General features: G+C 36.3%; 1 long non-coding RNA gene across 15 annotated transcripts in view; it reads left to right on the top strand.

Moving 5' to 3' along the window:
• The window catches only part of LOC149554452 (uncharacterized), a 291,407-nt gene that overhangs the window by 85,221 nt on the left and 184,726 nt on the right, over positions 1-21,460 (top strand). For 4 of the 15 annotated variants that reach the window (XR_016364364.1, XR_016364367.1, XR_016364368.1 and 1 more), the window contains exon 3: positions 912-1,097. The exons of 4 other annotated variants lie outside the window; for them this stretch is intronic. This is a non-coding gene — a long non-coding RNA (uncharacterized LOC149554452). Of the gene's footprint in view, positions 1-840; positions 1,102-13,246; positions 13,384-21,460 lie in introns of all 15 variants that reach the window. 7 more of the 15 variants (XR_016364359.1, XR_016364370.1, XR_016364356.1 and 4 more) reach the window with 5 other exon arrangements.

Here is a 21,460-nt window from a genome sequence, read left to right as displayed (position 1 = left end):
CTACTTTCTATTTAAATACTGAATCAGCTATTACAAATCTGGGAACATATGACTTCAACCAGAGTCAAAATACATTAACCTAAAAAAGACTTCTATATATGATATTAACTTCCAGCTCTAAATGGCTGCATGCAATAATGCCTGGAGCAATCATTGGTTCAACAGATCAAACAAAATAACTTACGGAGAACAAGAAGAATCGCATCTTGTGTTGCTGCAACACTGATCTTCTTCCTGAACCTTCCTTCTGCTCTCTGACTGCTCTGATTTGATCTGCTGATTGTCTTCCTTCTATGTTCTGTGGTCTGCTCTGCACTTCTCTTCTGCTCTCTAATCTCTCCAACTGATTGAATGAATCAGATTCATTCATTTTGGCTAACTTCCAAAATGTTTCCCTCTTTTCTGACAAATTTATCTTTAGTTAACATTTCAGTTATTCCGGTCTTTAATGTCAAGTGCAATTGTATGGTCTTTTTGAAATTTATAATAACGGTGCTCTGGCTCACATTCTACTCTTGATTTAAAGTATGGATATCATTAATCTATTTCTACAATGGTAAATTTCGTATATTATAGATTAACTTAGTTTCTATCTGTTTTGTGCATGTAAAATTCTTCGTGATACAAGGCAGAAAGGTCTATATATCCTACGACATTGCTTATTTTATTTTCATGCATTGTTCTGAGCACTGTTCAGCCAAACAAGTAGTGGTATTCCGAGTCAGATTAAAACAAATACATACTGCCGAGGGGGTTTTTTCGTAGTTATTCAAACGTTGATTGTTATTACTAGGATATGATACGAAAATTTTACACAACAATTTTTTTTCACTTGTTCAGTGGAGTCATGCGTTTTAGCGGCTTCAGTATACGCATGCTTAACGATATAAGGAAACCTAACTGTATTGCAGCAAAATCAACTCATTGGAACAAGACAAAAAGATATTTCCAACAGCTTGAGAAAATGCCTTCCAAGTGTAATATGTTGGAGAGACGTTTATGACGTTGTAAACAAAGAGGAAGACAGGGCTGAGATGACAGCAGGAGGTGTTGATGGTGGATGGATAAAGAAGAAGAGAAAGCTGATAGAACACCAGGTATGTAAGTACCAAATGCTCAACAGTTTAATTTATGTACTGAATTTTCCTTAAGGTATCATTTAGCTAAACAATTATATGCCACGAAAAAGATCAATTAAGCATGCTTTTGTCGAACCTTGGAATTTTATAAACAATTTACACTAGTTGACTGGAAGACTTGGTTGCTCATGGGAAGAATCCGAAGTAAATAAGGAAAGAGAAGTTTTATAGTCCTCAGTCTATTCTTGTATTTATCTCGAAGGATAACCAGATAAAGATCACATACTGCAACAGATCCTGGTTGTAAATTTTATCTATCTGCAAGCCGACCTCTATAACCCGTAGTGTTGATCACCGTGGAGGGCTGAAACTTAGATTGCTTGAGATGCGGATATCAGTTGTAATTCTCGCACTATTGCCATCCAACACATTCAAGCTATTGGCCTCTCAAGCATTCTGAAATAAAAATTTACTTTAGGCAAAGTATGAAATGTCAAGGTTTAAAAGCTTAATTGATAACACAATAAGAGAGACAAAATAATATGATCTTCAAATGATTAGATTGAATGATGATAATAATGAAAACAACAATGGATACATACATGTGACTGAATATATATGTAATGCATGATAACTAAGAGTGATAAGTGTTAGTGTATGTTAATTCGAGCACCGGTTAAGTTCAGTTCGGATCTATGATTTTTGACCACCATTTCTTTATTTCAATCCGTTGTGCTAAGACAACCGTAGGTGACAATGTACGTAAGTTTCATCTCTTTTCTGCACGCATAAAAGGAACTATTGTTTAATTCCTATCAGCAACTCTTTTACTGTATTGGCTGCATGTTATTCACCGTAATTTATCCTTAAAATGTTGGTCTCAACTTTGTATAAATCATGCATTATAATGCGTATTGTAACAGTTAAGGAATAAGAGATGAAATTTTATTCTTGAACTGGTCTATTTTGTTTGCAAATTCTTTGTTTTGCTAGTTCTTCATAGCTAGATAAATTTTATACGGTATAAGAGTTTAGAAGCGAGAAAAGAGAACTTTTTTTTGTGTGGTGCAGATATTGAAGATCAGATTAATTAGATAGAACGGAATTTTCAGCCTCTACTCTTCATACTCTATATTACGTCGAATGGAAGCCCAAGCTTCTGCTTAAGCTTAGAAGTAAAGTCTTGTGTTAAATAGTCATGGTGGCAGAGGTTGAACTGAATTCAGCTATTGAAATATCTACATATTTTAATGGTACGGATGAGGCTTTTGGTCTTTTACGTTTATCCATGTCTCCAAATCGTTGTTTAAGTCGAAGCATGCACAACTCCGTATCAGGTTTGGACAATAGTGAAGGTTATTTTTGGAAAGCAAGATTCAAGTAGTTTTGGGAATAGTGAAGACTTTTTCACAAAGTTCAAGGCTTTATTGTTTCAGCTGAAAGAATGGGGAATTGACAAATCTACGCAATAAAGCAAATTAATCATTGCTATTTTCACAAAATTGGGTCCATAATATGTTGTGTTTGTCTTTTCTTTCCACACAACCAGCTTAAGGCAAGAAAAAGTTACAAGATTTCTGATTCTTCATGCTTTCATTGAGTCTTTGATATATAAGTAAGGTAAGCTCATAAAGATGGGTACTTTGTAGAGGTCCAAATGTCATGCTCTTATTGTGCATACAACTAAAAAGAAATATCCAAAATTCAATCAACAATCCAAGACGAATAAGAATCAAGGAAAGCCTTGTAGCATTTGCGGTAAGATGGGACATGCAGTTAATATATGTTGGATGAGAATATAGGCTTTGGAGAAGGCTATGGAGTAGCCACAAATTTCATCACATGCAAGCCAAGGTCATGCACTTACTACATGGGTTTTACCTACATTTCCTCTTTAGTGACATGTTAGGGGACTTGTCATGCCTCTTTGTGCTAATATTTTCTCAGCTCCACATTTCATCAGTTTTTTTGTCTTGACATTTGACACCTGTATTTTCAACCAACAATTTATTCTTGCATTGTTGAGCAGTGTCGTTGGGGGAACTCATATAGATTCATGTGTCATTTAGATGCTTGATTGATAGATGTTTTGCGTTTGTTTTCTATCTATTCATTTTTTGACGGGGTTATGCAAATTATTATCTTTTCATCATCTATTGATTGATGTTTTGGATTTGTTTGTCATTTGTTCATTGCTCGAGTAGTATCGTTGGGCGAACTCATGTAGATTGATCCTAGACTTCATCCTGATTGCAGAGTAGTCTCTCCATTCACCACTTTGACAATAATTATTCAACAAATGTCCACTGTTTTCTTCTCACAAAGGATTTTTAGTAGCATCTCTTGTTCAGTTTTTTTTGTCTTTTTTGTGGTGGGGGGTGTTGGGGGGCGGATTATTTGCACTGTGTTTTTGGAAACCTGTTGAGTTCAATTCTCATCGATGCTTTTTGGAGCACCATTCCTTTATTTTAGTATGGTGTTTTAACATTTTTTAGGGAGCGTTGTGTTTGTGTTTAGTCTCTTTTTGCTGCATGCGAGCAAGAGACTATTGTTTAATTCCTCTTAGCAATTCTTTTACTGTATTCGCTGCATATTATTTAGTCAAATTTATCCTTAAATCAATGGTTTCAACTTTTTATAAATCATGCACTAGTACGAATATTTTAACAATTGTGGAGTGAGGAAATTTTATTACTGAAATGGTCTTTTTTATTCGGCAAATTAGGAGTATTGCTTCTTCTTCATAGCTAATTCTATGCACCTTTATTGCAAAATCTACAACAAGAGATATACTGAAAGGGTAAAATAGAAAATGCAGAAGAACGAGAGAAATAAAATACACAACACGATTATTTATTGTCTCTCAACAAAAACTTGTTGCTAGGTCCACACTAATCAGGGGAAACCTCATATTGATTAAAATCTTGTCTATACATCAGAGTTGTAGCTTCGTCTTTACGAATACATTATCTCTAATTAACCTCTACAAACAAATACTTATAGATATTGAAAAGTATTGAAGAGTCATAACACATTGGAGTGAAAGATAATAAACTAGGATAATAAAATATGCACACTGCTCGGATTCCCATATATCCAACAAACTCCCATTTGAACTTGCATGATGTATGGCACATGTCCTTTTACATAAAATAATAACTTAAGTATGATTACAATGATCTCTTTCAGCTAAAGGTGATCATAGTGATCAGATGAAACAAATTTCTCAAGATCTTTGGCGTAGGTACAATCTTCAACACTCCTTAGGAAGAGAGAGATCTTTAGTCAGGCATGCACATATACCTGCAATCAAAGATGATAAATTCACATATATTATCTTAGCATAACATAATCCACCATGGCTACTTCATAAGCACATAGAATGTAGTCACACTTATGACTTTCACCATGCCTGCTTGGAGAGGGTAGAAGAAAGACATTTATTTCAAAACTACTGCTAGAGAAGAATGCATATCCACCAGGCCTACTCGCAGAGCACGATTCACCATACCTACTTGTAGAGGGTAGAATAAGGCTTTCACCTCAAGCTTCCCCTAGAGAAGAATGTATATCCACCATGCCTATTGGCAGAGTGTGATTCACCATACCTACTTGTAAAGGGCGGAAGAAGGGATTTCACCTCAAACTTCTCCTAAAGAAGAATGCGTTCATAATTGAGATTTTCTCTTAATGTATACTTCCTCTTAACATGGACAATTTTAAGAATGGTGTCTCTCTCTCAGTACAGACAACTTTAACTATCACAATAAGATGGAACTTTAAGAATGGTGTCTCTCTCTTAGTACGGACAACTTTAACCATCACAATAAGATGGTTGACTATTGCATAAGCTTGAAAAGGGTTTGACATCTCCCTCTTACGTAATCTCTTGCTGAAGCTGAATAATCTCTTTTAAACATGATCTACTTGCCTATCTAATCACAACCTCTTGCACAGGTTTAAGTTAATAAACACATGACATAATCATGATTGACAATACTGAATATTAAAACCTCTTATGGATGTTCTTACAACTGATCAACCACATCTTGTAATAATCAGATTCTCTCACAGAGCATACCAAAGCTCCTTATTATGATGAAGCCAACCTATATTTCAATAAATCTTTACATGTACATGAAATATAAAAATACAAATATACAAGATTTTTGAATATGTGTAGTTCATCTACTAAGATCGAAATACACAAAAAAAGTCAAGAAGATTGAAGTAAAAATATGTTACCTTCCCGTAATGTCGGCACTTACCTTCCCATCAGCCTAGAGATAACAAAGGGGGATGCAAGAACTACTATAGAATAGTAAACTATTATGCATGCAAAAATAAACTTCCATGAAGTTTCAACAGAGATGATGCTAGATCATCATTTCCATGAAATCCACAAATATATATATATATATATATATATATGAACAAATAACCATGCTAAACCTTCAAATCTTCATAATCACAAATTAATCAGACTTATACAAATAGAAACAAAGTATTGTCATAAAATATCATTATGATGAAAAGAAAATACTTATCTCCTTGTCTAGATTCCTTAATTGTCTCCTCACACTAGATAACTCAACACTAAGAAGCACTGACAACAGATAATTCACAGTCATTAGATCCTGAAGTTAGGCAGTAGTGACCTGTGAAATCCCTCCACTGCTCTCTCTTGTCCTTCAAAGGCAATCCCAAAAGCTGAGATCTTATTTGCGATCATGGAACTTGTGTGACAAGACTTTCTCCTGCAAATTTTTTGTGCTCGTCCAAGATTTGATTCTTCAAACGAATAGGGAGATGGGCATAATTCGACGCCTGATCACTGCAGTTGGATCTCGCCTTCCATAGAATAGGGTGGGGCGATGCGGTTCGATATGCACCGGCTGGATGGGCCGATTGGTTAAAATTTAACGATTGCAGTCATTGCAGTCATTGATTATTAATCTCCTATCATAAACGATTATTAATCTCCTATCATAAACGATTATTAAACTGCAGAAAATTTAACGATTGCAGTCATTGATTATTAATCTCCTATCATAAACGATTATTAAACTGCTGAAAATAAATTCCCAGCTAATATCGAAAAATAACACAACTGCAACTTCACTTATAAAATACGGAAAGAAATGCGCAACACAATGAACACAATATTTTCGGACAAATTGTCCCTGGAAAAACCCCTAAGGGAAAACCAGTTCTACAGATGAGAAATTATATTAAACTTCAGCAAATCAAGAGATACAAAATTTCTTGCCTCTTATTGGCAGAATTCCGACAACCTCCTAATTTCTCCCGCTGATATTCCCCACTGCTATCTCCACGCTAACACTACGCCCTTGCTAACACTGTAAGACTGTTTGCTAACACTGCAAACGTTTCTCCAAACTTCATGTTCTCCAAATGCCCCCCTGACCTCCTTTTATACTACTCCTGTTGGTAAACCAACGGCTGAGATTGATTTACAATCGACGGTTGAGATTAAAACAACTTAACAACCCTAACCAAGTCAGTTTCTAGTTGTTTCCAAAAGTGGTCAATTAATTAACAAATATTTGTTTCTAATCTAACCAATTAGTTAGCAAAACAATTACTTGATAAATAATAGCAAATGGACAAACAACTGTCCAAAGCTAACAAAACTAACACCGATGGATGTTCGATGCCTGCTGATCGGTTCGATTGAGAAGTTCTAAAGTTATCAACTCCCTGACCCTCCACATTTCTCGACCATCCTCTAGGGAAGAGGACATCACTAAAGGTAACATAGTACTCATATCCTCTAAGAGATTTCATCGAAATCGGTCCACAAACATCTGAATGTACTAGATCAAGAACACCCTTAGATCTGGTGTCACTCCTTGGAAAAGATGCTCCTAACTGGTTTTCTCATCTGTCCCTAAGGATTGTCCCTGGAAAAACCCCTAAGGGAAAACCACTCCTAACTCCAATAGTTATGGGTGATTTCCAATCCTTGTGCTTAATCAACACATTTGTCCCTGTCAAGAGTACATTATACCCCCTATTGTGAAGAACAGATACAGAAATCAAATTCATACCTAAGCTTGGCACATATAACACATCATGAGGTGGAATTATCTTTCCATTCTCCCTCTGAAATTGAACAGTCCCTTTCCCAACAGGGTTGAGTTTGGACAAGTTTCCCATAGAAATCTGGATGTTGGTGTCATCCTCCTTGTAACTGGAGAAGTACTCTCTAACTCCTGTCATATGAAATGACGCCCCACTATCTATATACCAAACACACTGTGAGGTTGAGCTAACCATACAAGCTATGAGTGCTAGAAAGCTAGTAGGCATGCTTGTAGATCTTAAATCTATTGTGTTTTAGATCTTGTCTACATTGATACATTCCGATGTGCATGATTAGTAAGCTTTGGCAAAATGGAGGAGAATCAAATAGCTCATTTACGCGTTTTTTGGAAAGCTGTTATATTTTCCCCCATTACTCGGCTTGTGTTTGAGCTGAGTAACTCGACTCCTACTGGATTGGTTATTTGGCCTCCCCTACCGAGCTACCCATTACTGCCGAGCTCCCCTTTTGGCAACCGAGCAGCTTCGTCCCTATAGATGCCGAGCAACTTGACAATGCTTGTGACTCAGCATTGCTTGTCACTTGGCTCTTTAAGGTGCCGAGCAACTCGACACTCCATGTTGCAACTCGGCTACTGAAGAAATATTTAGAGTTTTAACATGGTATTAGAACTAGTAGACCCCACATCCTCGTGAGTTTGGGCATTATTTTGTAGGAGACATGGCTGGAGATGCAAGAAAGACATGGCAATAGACACCGTCTTTTAATAGATAAAATTATGACACTTGGGCAAAGAAGATGAGAACTATTATGGTTGCAAATGACTTATGGGAGTTTGTGGTAAATGGATTCAATGATGTAGCCAACCCAACACAATATGCTTCCCTCACCAACCATCAAAAGACTCAGCTGAAGTAGTCAACAAGAAGCGATGCAAAAGCTTTAAGCTTGATTGAGGCAACCATGACAAACAAATTTTCCTAAGATAGCAACAACTAATTATTCAAGCATGGGACATCCTTGAGATGAATTTTAAGTCGACTGATAAAGTTGGTGTAGTAAAGCTACAAATGATTTGGACAGAGTTTGAGAACCTTCAAATGAAGGATAATGAGTCTATTTCAGACTTTAGCTTAAGGACATCCGGTTCGATAAACCAATTGAAATCAAATGGAGAAGATTATGAGAAGCAGAGAATAGTTGAAAAGATATTGAAGAGTCTTTGACAATTGATGAGTTGATGGGTAAACTACAAACCCATGACCACAGGATTAACAGATCAACATCTTCCCAAGAGCAAACTTTTAAAGCGCAGTCCAATACAAGAGGTAGGGGGAGAGGAAGAAATGGCACCGATAGAGGCTCTAGAGGCAGAGGTCTTGGTAACTCCGGATAGAGGAATGCTGGAGGAGAAAGCACAGGATGAGCAGACAATCAAGATGGAGTAAGCAATTCTCAGAATAACTCTAGAGGAGGTAAGAAGAACTACAACTCTAAGAAGACTAATGTAGAATGTTATTACTGTCATAAATTTGGACATTATGCGAGTGAATGCTGGAAAACGCAAGGAGATCAGTGAACACAAAATGCAAATGTGGCTGATGTGAATGTGGGTCAAGTAAACAATCGCACAGCCTTCATCATGTGCAGCATTAGTGAAGAAGGCAACCTTGAGGTATGGTATTTGGACAACAGTTGTAGCAACTAGATGAGTGGTAATGAAAGCCTATTTTCATTTATTGATAAGAATGACATTAAGAGTGAATTTGAGATGACGGACCTAGGTATCTTGAAATACATTCTAAGCATAGAAGTAAAACAAATGCATGATGCCATCTTTATCTCTTAAGAAAAATATGCCAATCAAATCTTGGAGAGAGTCAAAATGCAAAACGATAAGTCAGTCCCAACACCAACATCTATAGGTTTGAAGTTGAGCAAGGAAGATTGCAGCAGAAATGTGAATCCAACATTGTATAAATGCTTGGCTGGAAGCTTGACGTATTTGAGAACAACTTGGCATGATATGATGCATGTAGTAAGTCTGATTTCTAGATTCATGGAAGCACCAAAGGATTACCATTGGCAAGCGGGAAAGTGGATCCTAAGGTATGTGAATAGCACCAAGTTATTTAACATTTTATATACTGCTGATAATGAATTTAGGCAAATTGGTTACACTAATAGTAATTGGGCCGGGAGTCTAGATGATAGGAAGAACACTTCCGGTTATATGTTTCACATGGGTTCAGATGCAACTTCATGGGCATTCAAGAAGCAATAAATTGTTGCTCAATCTACAATAGAGGTTGAATACAAAGCAACAAATGCAGCAACAATATGCTAATTGGTTACACTAGTAGTGATTGGGCTGGGAGTCTAGATGATAGGAAGAGAACCTCCGGTTATATGTTTCACATGGGTTTGGATGCAATTTCATGGGCACGTAAGAAGCAAAAAATTGTTGCTCAATTCGCAATAAATGTTGAATAGATAGCAGCAATTGCAACAGCGTGTCAAGCAATTTGGCTAAGAAGAATCTTAGTAGATTTGAATGAAAAGCAAGACGATGGAACCAAAATATTTTCTGACAACATTTCCTCAATTGCATTGACAAAGAATCCAATCTTCCATGGGAGAAGTAAGCACATTGAGATCATATATCATTTCATTAGAGAGCTAGTGGAAAATGGAGAAATCAAAATCGAATATTGTAAGTTTGAGCAACAGTTGGTGGACATTTTCACTAGGCCATTGGAAATAGCAAGTTTTGTGCAGCTAAGGGGAAGTCTAGGTGTAGATTTGGATCAATAGTTATCTTGGAATTATCAGCTCAGGACAAAGGGGAAGTGTTAAAATATTTAATGTCCTTGTTGTCCTTTGCGCTCTATGAGACCAGCTACAAAGTCTGATGGTCGGTAGCTGCAGGAGTCAGAACCATTAAACATGGTAGGTCAGTCTGAAATTCGAAAATGAGAGGGGGATTTCTTGTGAACAGCAAGAGAAAAAAAGGGGGGAATGTTCCTTTATTCTATAAGTTAGCTCCAGACATTTTGAGAGCAAGTTTAGTTTAGTAGAACAATAGGGTTTATAGTACTCTTCAGACATTCTATATGCAACCAAAGGTTGCTGAAAGTTTGATTTAAGCATTTAGATATCTTGTTCATTCAGGTTTGTAGTTTACTCTCCAGATTTTATTTGCTTGATTCAGTTAATAGAAAGAAAGCAAGCATACTTGCAGATCTTAAATCTATTGTGTTTTAGATGTTATCTCCATTGATACATTTCACTGTCCATGATTAGTAACCTTTTGCAAAAAAAAGGAGAATCAAATAACTTATTTACGTGTTTTTTGGAATGCTGTTATATCTCCCCACATTACTCGGCATGTGTTTGAGCCGAGTAACTCAACTCTTATTAGATTGGTAACTTGGCCTCCTTTGTTGAGCTTTCCATTATTGTTGAGCTCTCGTTTTGGCGATTGAGCATCTCTACCCCTATTGGTTCCGAGCAAGTCGGCACTTCCTGTGACTCGGCATTGCTTGTCACTCGACTCCTTAAGGTTCTGAGAAAGTCGACACTCCCTGTTGCAACTCGGCTGCTGAAGAAATTTCTAGAGTTTTTATAAAAGTATCTTAACAAATTGGAGGAAAAAATAAAAAAAGATGCAAGTTGTTGGTCTTCAACTATTAATAGTTAAATGCAACTTTAGCTATAAAATTCTACAGTAAGCTATCAATTAGACAACGTGTAATGACATGTCTAGTAAAGGTGGATCATCCTCTACTATGTAACAAAATATATGTAACGTGTGGACGAATGAGAGGATGATAATACAACAAGAACACAAAAGTAGATTTGAGAAATAAAGAGGACTGAGACAACCACTAAGCGCAAGTGAATCTCTCCTACACCATGTGCTAGGTGTTTCAGTGACAACTAATATGCAAATGGATTATCCTAAATAAATTATAATTATTAATATTTAAGTGCACCAACAAGGAAAAAGTATTCGATTTGACTAAACATTAATTATAAACTTAATTAAAACTTTAACCTCCTTTTCACTTAACAAGGAATTCAAATAACATCCATTCTCAAAAGAGCGCAATGAAATTAATTTCAAACTTGCAATAACAATGATACAATCCAAAAATGTTTGAATCCATAATTGTTATGATTAAGAAAGATGAAGTAATAATCTTCCCACAGAATATTACATAGCTGTTTGAATGCACAATGGTTATGATTAAGAAAAATGAAGTAGTAATCTTCCCACAGAAAATAATGTTATTCAATAAGAATTTTAATTAATGTTACGCTGGGGTCCTATGGGCACCGGCTTGTTTAAAAATAGAGCAGGTGCCACTGAGATTTTTTAGGGATAATTAAAAAGGGACGTGGTCCTATGGATTTATATGTGAATTAACTTCAAAAAAATCAGCTCCTAAATTCAAAGAAGCTGGCCGTCTCATAAATTTTAAAAATAAAAATTATATTACTTCATAAACTTGTTTGGTGGGATTATTTCATTATGGTGGGAAAATTAGGAGTAGATTATTAACAAATGGCAAAATTCTTCCCTAAGCTGTCCAGCCCTATCTATTTTCACCCGTTCAAATTAAGAACGCTAAAATTTGGGGGCTCCTATTTTGTAGTAAAAGATTCTAATTAAACTTTTAGTCCCCTAAAAAATAATCATGGAGCCATCCGCTCGATAAAAATATAGTCCAAGCCCCTCCCATAGAACCCCTGCTTTATTAGGTAAGAATAGCTCTATTTAAGTAGGAAAGATTTCATCCTATTTGTAGAATACCATGTTCCCTTTCCAGCTCCTATGGTTAATGCGGTTGGAAAGCCTCCTGGTTTCGGACCTTGAAAAATGGATAAGATTAAGAGTACTGTGAGATGGAAGATTGTAAGGTGAACTTATCGCCCTCAGGTGGAAACAAGTACAATACATTCTAAGGTCTTATTATCAGCTCAATAATAAACCTAAATATCAATCATGCTCTGAACGAAAGGATTACAACTGAATTTCCGGAATTGTTAAAGGACACAAGCACAACCACTTCCATAATTTCCATTAGTCCTCATGAATGAAAAGATTGAACAGAAAAACCTGTGGGGTTTTCGTTTGCTGATTGTTTATGAGATGACGCAATTCTATGTGCCTTAGCTGCCATGAACAATGGGAATTCTAATTTGTTTCAGTTTTATGCATTTGCATGCATCTTGTTTTCGAAAATCTCCATACAATACCTCCCTAGCTATCGAATTAAGTTTTGTTATCTGTTTTTTAATGTTCCCATGTGTTTTTGGCTGTGGACTCTTGTAAATTTATTCTCATTTTCCTGTTTTAGGAAAGTCTAATGAAATATCTGTATTATAATTTCGATTCTAGGACGATCAGTACTTCATTTTTCTAGTTCAAATGTATCTTTTAAATCTGTTTTTACTCAATGTTGTGTAATCTTGTTTTCATGTTGGGTCTGTATAAAGTCTCAATTTCGTATTAGAAAAGGTTATTTTGTTAGAAATTGATCATGTCCTAGAATAATTATTTACTAATTTTAGAAATCAATAAAAGTGATTATTTTATTGATTAAAAAAATAGAAGTGATTATTTTTACTGGTGCATTAAGACGATGATATTTTTTATAGGAAAAAAATTGGTGGAAATTGTAAAAATATGTTATGAAGAGCTAGCAGAGTGGAACACTCCTGTAGTTAATGATATAGAAGATGTAATGAAGAGCCAGAAGATTGTGATATTCTTGCAGACAATGATAGAGTAGTTCTAGGAAGTAGAATGCTGGGTTATATCTCAAATTCAAATTAGAAGATTTTTAAGCGGCTTATAAGATGGTCATTATTCAAAAATTATGAAGCTTCTATTATTAAAAAGAGTATTTGAAACCAATTTCTGAAACAAAGCAGTTGAGATAATTTGTTTATGAAGCTTCATTGTGGAAAGTTCTTACTTTGAATACCCTTCACTTCAATCACTTTTTTTTTTTTATCTCTCGTGTCTCATGCAAAAAGATTGTCTGTCATTCAAACGGGGAAATTGATGAGAAAGTTTTTTCCTTCAAATTAGACACTTGAAACACATGAAAACCAAAAGCAATCCAAACCAAGGTAGAGGAGGAGGACATGATCAAGAGAAAACAGAGGAGGAGGACATGATCAAGAGAAAGAGAAAACAGAGGAGGAGGACATGATCAAGATGAAGAGGTTGAGGCAAATTTATAATAATATTAATATCTGTTGTTTTCATTGTAATAGCTATTGCCAGTTTCAATGAAAATGTAAATTAAAACATATAGCTGATAATAAAAGTTTGAATTCTGTTCAAAAGGGTGATCAAAGTTGTTCAAGTAGTTTATTTTTATCTTATAGGAATGGTAAAAATAGTAGTAAAGGTATAAGAAATTTACATTTTAGATTCCTCAACTACATTTTTCCTTTTATTCCTTGAAGGAGTTCTATAATAGTTTCAAATCCGAGATAAAACATGGCAATGACAAAATGTGGGAGGTCATTTCAAAAAAAGCTATGCATTTTTCTATACTAAGGAAAGTATACCAAAAGTTTTATTACAATCTACTATGAATGTATAAATTAAGTATTGGGCACTTGTGTAAATGAATTATAAGGTTGTGTTTTAAGATCAACAATGTTTCAATTTATGATAAAAAATCAAGCAATTCGGTTGTTGCAGTTGTGTCTATATCGATTAAGAAGTCCTCATTGACTAAAAGAGGGGTAAAATTTTTATTGAATACCAAAGAGAGTAGTACAACACAAGAAACAAAGAGAACTACAAAGCTTTATCCTGGTCCACAAGTTGAACTAGCATCTGAGATAAATCAAGGGTAAGCATCCTATGATCAATAATGTTCCAAGCCGGCCCATGCTCAGAGGCCCATTTAGCTAGACAATTAGCCACACTGTTCCACTCATGAGGGATATGCATAAAAGACACAGAATCTAGAGAATTGCATAACTGAATGATTTGTTGAATAACTAGAGCCAAATGCCAATCCACATGCACAAGGTTTCTTCTATTCAATAAATTCACAACCACCTGTGAGTCAGTCTCGTAGATAATTCTTTTCTAGCCACGTTGATAGCATTGTTCCACTGCAACCTAGATAGCTAGGGCTTCCATGAGGTTATTAGTTTTGGTTAACATGACAACTATCTTAGCACTATGGCATACATGAATTTTTGTCTATTGTGTAATCTTACACGTGTATTAAAATTTTTATAGTATTATATTTCTCACATCAAAAGCTTTGATTTATAGTTTCCTTAAGGTTAACACACAAGAAAGTTTGTAAAGAGTGTATAAAGGAAAACATACAAGGGAAATACTTTTAAAGGCAATGTGCAAAGGGTTGCTTTACCTGGTTCACCCAAGTTAAAATATACTTCTCTCTTGGCTTAATTGTTTTGGAGTTTTCCCGTCCTTCCTCATGAATCTCCCTTTCTCTACTCCTTGTCCCCCGTTGCTCCCTTGAATGATTGTTAGGGTTTATTCTATGTTAATTTGTTTTCATTCTCCTTTTTTGTCTTTTCGCTCACAAGATCTCATGATTATTTGAATATTTGGTGTGCAGGTCCTTAGGATTTTTTTTCATATTTATAGATAAGTTATCGATAAAATAATTGCTCTTAGCTTTGCAAATTTTGTAATATTATTTTATTTTCCTATTATTCTATCAAAATATGTTTTTATATTCTTCTCTTAAGCCATCTTTTCTGCTATTTTTTTCTATTCTTCATTTGAATATTCTCAAATTTCTTTTGTTCGTTCATGAAATTCTAATTTTCTTACTAGATTTGAATTCTCAGTCTAACTCTGAGCACTTGGCATGTCAACTTTGAATGAAGCATATTCGGACAAAAGATTGAATGTTAGTCATGACAAAAAACTGAATGTTAGTCATTCTAGAATGTTTCTCTTATCATGTGTTCAATTTACTCATGAAAACAAGAAAAAAGTAGATCAAAATTTGGAGTCTTGCATTTTTGCGGATACGGTGAGTAGACTGAAACCTATAGGTTGTATAACCGTTGCACTAAAAATATTGTAAGAATTTGCCAAAGGGCAAAATTCACCCAAGAACTAAGAACTCAAACACAAGCACAATTGTAGATCAAGAGAGAGATTATGATAAGAATGATGATATATTCAATATGCCATGTTGAGAGCACACTAGGAGTGCCTATATATAAAGGTCTCTGAGATATATTTAGAATGCCTCGTAATCAGCTACATGATAAGTCATAGAACTAGGCAAATATCCACTAGATATGGGTTAACCTCCATTAAGCATGGAAGTAATTGTGGTGATGAGAGGATAAGCCTAGAAGGGTGTGACATGTAAATCAATGTTGTCGACACCATGTGCTAAAGTAGAGTTGCGTACTCCTGTGTTGTCAACATGGCAACTCAAAAAGGTGCACAAACTCCTAAGTGTCTCACAAAATAAAATAATAAAATAATGCATTAACCTAAGTAAACTTAAGTGTAAATAGTAAATACGTATTTACACCAACACCCTGCCTTAAGCTTACGAAAACTAAGATGAAATGTAGAATGAGACCGACTACTAGGCCATGTTACTTACCCATGTACATAATGAAAATACAATCTCTCGTAAAACGGAGAAAGAGGGAAAACCTCATGAGAAAAACCCTCCCCATTACGACATACATGCAGTATATACAAAAGTGAAGAATGAGAAGAATAGGAACCTCATAAGAGGAAAAAGTCCCCCCCCCCCCAAAATGAAGAATGCCTATCCGTGAAAGCTTCTCCGAGGAAGAAGTTGATCCATGAATCTTGGATGATGTTCCTCCCCTTTGGAAGAAATAATGCCAAAGGTACAATCCTGAAGATGTATGGTGGCCCTGAAACTTGCTCAAGTATCCTTGTGTTGACGTTGGAGCTCACCCCTTCCAACTGTGCTGCAAAGAACGAATGCAGATCTAGCAAGGATGTTTGTTGAACCTATTCCAATGAACCATCTGTCTCCTCAACTGACAAAGAGACCTCCTCTAATTGATGTTCATAAGGATCCACAATCACACCAACTTGTGAAGATTGATCATGTAGAGAATGGACATGAGGGTCAGAGTGAGCCCTCGCAACAACTGTAGAAGGATCATCGTCATCAATGAGAAGATGTAAGTCCTCAAGACTGTCTCCCAAGTCAACTGAAGCTGGAGTTGGAAGACGAGCTGTACCATGCTATGTTGGACCTTTCACTATGGTAATGTAAGCATGTGGACTATAATGATGGCGTGACCTCTTACTACAACTGTCAATAGAACCCCACGTGTCTGAACTTGTTGAAGCATTATCGCTAGTGTCACTATCAGTTTCCACTATGTATGATGTGTAGAGAGAAGCAGAGGACAAGCTGGATAAACTTTCCTCAAAGTGAACATCCTTCTCCACAAAAATCTCGTGAGTCTCTGGATCCATAAGTCTATAACCCTTCGCATTGTCTTCATATCCTAAGAAGGTACAAGACCTATGTGTTGATGTCTTGCATCCCCTGAAAGATAGGTTTGCCCATGCTGGACAACCGAAGACTCAAAGGTGACTCACAACTGGTTTTTTGCCGCACCATTCCTCAAAAGGAGTCTTCCCGTCTAAGGCATTATGAGGAGACCTGTTAAGTATGTGAGTAGCACTACTAATGGCTTCAACTTCAAGTGTGGGATCGAGAGAGTTGGCTTTTATCATGCAACTTGCCATGGTTTTGAGAGTCCTAATCCTCATAGTTGCAACATCTGTCTGATGTGGACTGCATGCTGGTGGGTTTTGAAGATCAATCCCCTCAAGTTTGTAAAAGTCTCTAAGTCTTCTATCTACATATCTTTTCTCATTGTCGACCCTTAGAACATTGATGGCTTTCCTTGATTTGTGTTCAACATGAGTCTTAAAGTCTTGAAGGTTAAGAACCACTTCACTCTTATGATGAAGGAAGTAGACCCAAGTGAATCTTGAAAAGTCATCAACAAATATGAGGATGTAGCGGCTTGGCTGACTGAGGTCAGTTCAAAGGGTCTTTCTAAAACCATGTGAACTAATTGAAGAATAACTAGATCTCTAGAAGACTTCCCTTTATCATACTTCTCCTCGAGATGCATATCCACCTAACATGATGAATATTCTCCCTTAGAAAAGTTGATTTTAGGTAGACCTTTGACCATGTGTTTTGAGCAAAGTTACTGAGGAGAGCGGAAGTCAAGGTGACCAAACCACTCATGCCATAATGTGATTTGTGAAGTAGAGTGAGTCAACAAGGCTTGAGAAAGACACTTAGGCACAAAGTGAGGCAAGGAAGAAAACCTCTTGTCATGATTAACTTTCCCCACTGCAACCAATGAATCATATCTAACACTTAGCACCATCATTGAATCTAGAAGGAACTCAACTTTATGACCATCTCCAAGGTGAGTGATTTGGTAAATTGATAGGAGACTGGAGCTAAGGTTTGGAACGTAGAGAACATCATTGAATTCCCCATTGTGCATTTCCACATGTCCTTTTCTTTCAACCTCCATTTTAGTATCATCTCCCACAAAGATTTGTGGTACCTTTTACTACTTCAATGAAGAAAAGTCTCCCTTTGAAGAACCCATTTGGTTAGAGGCACCACAGTCAAGTATCCATTCCGAAGAACTTGTGTTTGCCATAAGTGCTTGCCCTTTACCCTTTGAAGAGCTTGGAGTTGAATCCTTGGAAGTAGTTGGCACTTGAATCTTGTTCTTCTTGAGTAGGTTTTTGAACTCATCGATCCTTTTTCTCTTGCAATGATGCTCGACATAATTTGGCTTGTTGGAATATGCACAAAAAAGTTTGTCCTTTTCATTACTTTCCTTCTTGTTTGAAGAAGAATTGCGTTGTTGTGAGGAGGATTGTTGTGATATTTGCTTCCACTACTTCTTGTTGTTGTTGCTTTTCCCTCCTTGACTTGATTGGTGCTCGTCACTAGCCACCAAGGCTTTGGTCTTTAATGACTTGAGAAGTCCTTAATCCATCAAGTGAGATTGTTCAACAATCAACATTTTTGCGAATGCATCAAATGAAGGCTTTTGGTAAGCAGATCCTGTAGTGAACTTGTGAGTATTAAAACTCGAAACAAATGAAGCATACTCTTAAGGTAGTCTCTTTAGGATGTGATGAAACAACTTGTCACCCTTCATGGGATTTCCACAATCTTTAAGAAGTGCCCTATACTCATTGGCTTTGTTGATATAATCTTGAATTCTGTCAAAGTTCTTTGGTTCCAAGAGAAGGAGATCACCCTCAATTTGAAATCCCTTTCCTTCATCCACCTTACCATATAATTTTTCAAGTTTATCCCAAGCTTCTTTGGATTCTCAACAATTGGTAATGTACACAACTCCTGATAGCTCCTAATGCCTATTGGTCTTATCCTTGCCATTCAATGAGTTCTTTAGCATCAACAGGTTTAGGAATTTTACCATCAACATAAAGACTATATCCTTTTTCTATTAATCTACTCCATGCAATATCTTTCGATGTAGAATAATTGTGTGAAGTTAGAGGAGGACATTTAAAACCCATGATGTAGAAATGAAAAGAGCACAAGGAAGAGACACAAGAACATAGTACACACCCCTCCTTTCTCTCAATCAAAAGACCCCTCCAAAAAAGATGCTTTTGACACTTTATAAGTAGTATGTGTACAATCGGCCACTTGTCAAAATGAACAAAGTGGACTTTCAAATTTTGCTTTTACAACTACCTTATGAGGGCCAAATCTGTCACTAAGCACTGTAGCTTAGATATACAACAATTTTAAAAAGTTATCAAAGCTTTACAATGTAAAAATAGTCCTAGTTCTGAAAGTGAGAATTTTGTCCACGCAACCCTAGAATATGACTTCAGATCTAGAAAGTAGACAAAAAACAACACAATTTCAAAAAAAACAAAAGTTGAAAAAGTGACCAGATGTGCTCGTACGGAGCATTTGAAGTTGTAAAATGTCGGATTATGTAGGTACGGTTGCAAAAAAACTCAATTTTTGCAAAATCCTTGCATGAAAACTAGAAAACAACACTGCTATTAGAAAATTAAGGAAATTCTACCCAATTTCAAAAAAAATTGCACCTGAATCGGAGTCCAAATGTCCAATTCATGGGCTTGCAAAGTCAGGCTGCCAAGGCAAGAAGCAATCTAGAAAGGGGTTTGGATGGAAAATTGCGTTCTTAAATTTGATGGTCAAACAATCATCGCAGCAATTGTAAAATGACTAGGTTTGACGGTCAAACGACCGTGAATTTTAACCTAGCGACTGGCTGATGTTAGCGAAAAAAACAACTTACTAGGATGACATGTCTGTTGACTGGGTTGTCCGTATGAATGACGTTGTGATACAGTCTGTGCAGGCAAGCCAAAGTGATGTGTCAAGTAAGGGCCGACTCGGTGCTGACTTTGCAGTTTGTTGGAATGTCAAAGTCTCCATGTTAGTAGATGGATGGATGCTGCATGTCTTCTCGGAATTAAATGCTGAAAAACTGCGCAGTTGGGTGGAAAAAAAAGTGGCTCGAAAACTTTAGACGATGCCGGTATATTCCTTTGTGCTGCAGTAAACTTGGCCAGAAGACCTTATTGTTGTGGACGCGGAAAAAATTAGAAAAAGTCGATTTTGAAAGATTGTTAGTACTGGAGAAATCAAAGTCGGGCCGGAGACCATGAAACCACGCCGGTAAGAGATGAAACTATGCCGAAATCTCAGCAAAGTTCATCGGAATTGTTTGTCGTCGAGAGAAAGGACAGTGTGGCTGGAGAACTTGTAAAATGGCCAGATTTTCCTTATGGGTCATTAGAGATCTTCAAACACCGGCGGAGGTTGAAAAGTTTTAATCCCACATGCATTAGAAGTGGGAGTTTGTGGTTATTTTTAAACACACACCCATGGTTTTAGAATCAAAGAGATTGCCAGTCGTGGACTGCTTCGCCAGTCCACTTAGAAGCTGCCGGATTTTACAAGAATATTCCACTCGGATGTGAGAGGAAAATGCCCATCGAAAATGACATAATAAAGGAATATTCCAAGGAAGCGGGGAATATTCTCTGCGTATGGTCGGGAGATTATAGCCCGGTTTTGCTAAAAAAATTTCTTTGCTAATTTTTTTTTCGGCGAATATTGATGGAAAATTATAGAGAAATGAAAAAATGTAGATCTAGATAATTAATTAAATCTGCAAAAAATGGCCATACTCGATTTGCAAATTGGGGACTCCGGGTTCCTATGTGTACATTTTTTTGCCTCACGGTTGACTTTGGGTCAAGGTAGCCGAGTGTATAGTGAATCTTCACCGAATCAATGTTCCAGATGCAATGGCGATGTCGGATCTGGCTCTAGACGCTCCCAATTTCTGAAGTACTCCGGATTCAGGCTGAGGTGCTGAAGCTAGAATGGTCTCGAATTGCTATGTGATGAGAAAATCTCCAAGTTTCTCTTATATTGTGTAAGAATTTGGTACAACTCTGATACGATGTAAGAATTTGCCTAAGGGAAAAATTCACCCAAGAACTAAGAACTTAAACACAAGCACAACTGTAGACCAAGAGGGAGTATGATTAGAATGACGATATGTTCAATATGTCATGTTGAGAGTATAGTAGGAGTGCCTGTATATAAAGGTTGCTTAGATACATCTAGAATGCCTCGTAATCAGCTACATGATAAGTCATACAACCAAGCACATATCCACTAGATATGGGTTATACTCCATTAAGCACGAAAGTAACTACGGTGATGGGAGGATAAGCCTACAAGGGTGTGACACACAAATAATTGTTGTAGACACCATGTGCTAAAATAGAGTTGCATACTCCTATGTTGTCAAGATGACAACTGAAAAAGGTGTGCAAACTTCTGAGTGTCTCACAAAATAAAATAATAAAATAATGGTTTAACCTAAATAAACTTAAGTGCAAATAGTAAATACGTACTTACACCAACAAATATTATTGTGTTGAAAGAGATATGATCAATTTTTATAAAATTTGGAATGAAAAAATACCCATGCTTACTCATTTTAGAGTTTTGATTTCTTATGCTATGGTTATGTTGCTAACTAGCTTATATATACCTATATATATTACGCTGAGAGTAATCGTTCTGTAACGCCCCGCTCGGGAACCCAAGAGAAATAAACCTAACATGTTACAATGTTTACTGAACTATTTTTGTTTTGAAGTTTATGCAACATCAAGATAACATTAATGCGGAAGCAATAAGAACATACATATCAA

Source organism: Cupressus sempervirens, chromosome 5 (assembly GCF_028749045.1).
Source record: "Cupressus sempervirens isolate cs-2001-9-10 chromosome 5, ASM2874904v1, whole genome shotgun sequence".
In the NCBI taxonomy this organism is placed as follows: domain Eukaryota; kingdom Viridiplantae; phylum Streptophyta; class Pinopsida; order Cupressales; family Cupressaceae; genus Cupressus; species Cupressus sempervirens.
This window is presented reverse-complemented; position numbering and strand designations above follow the sequence as displayed.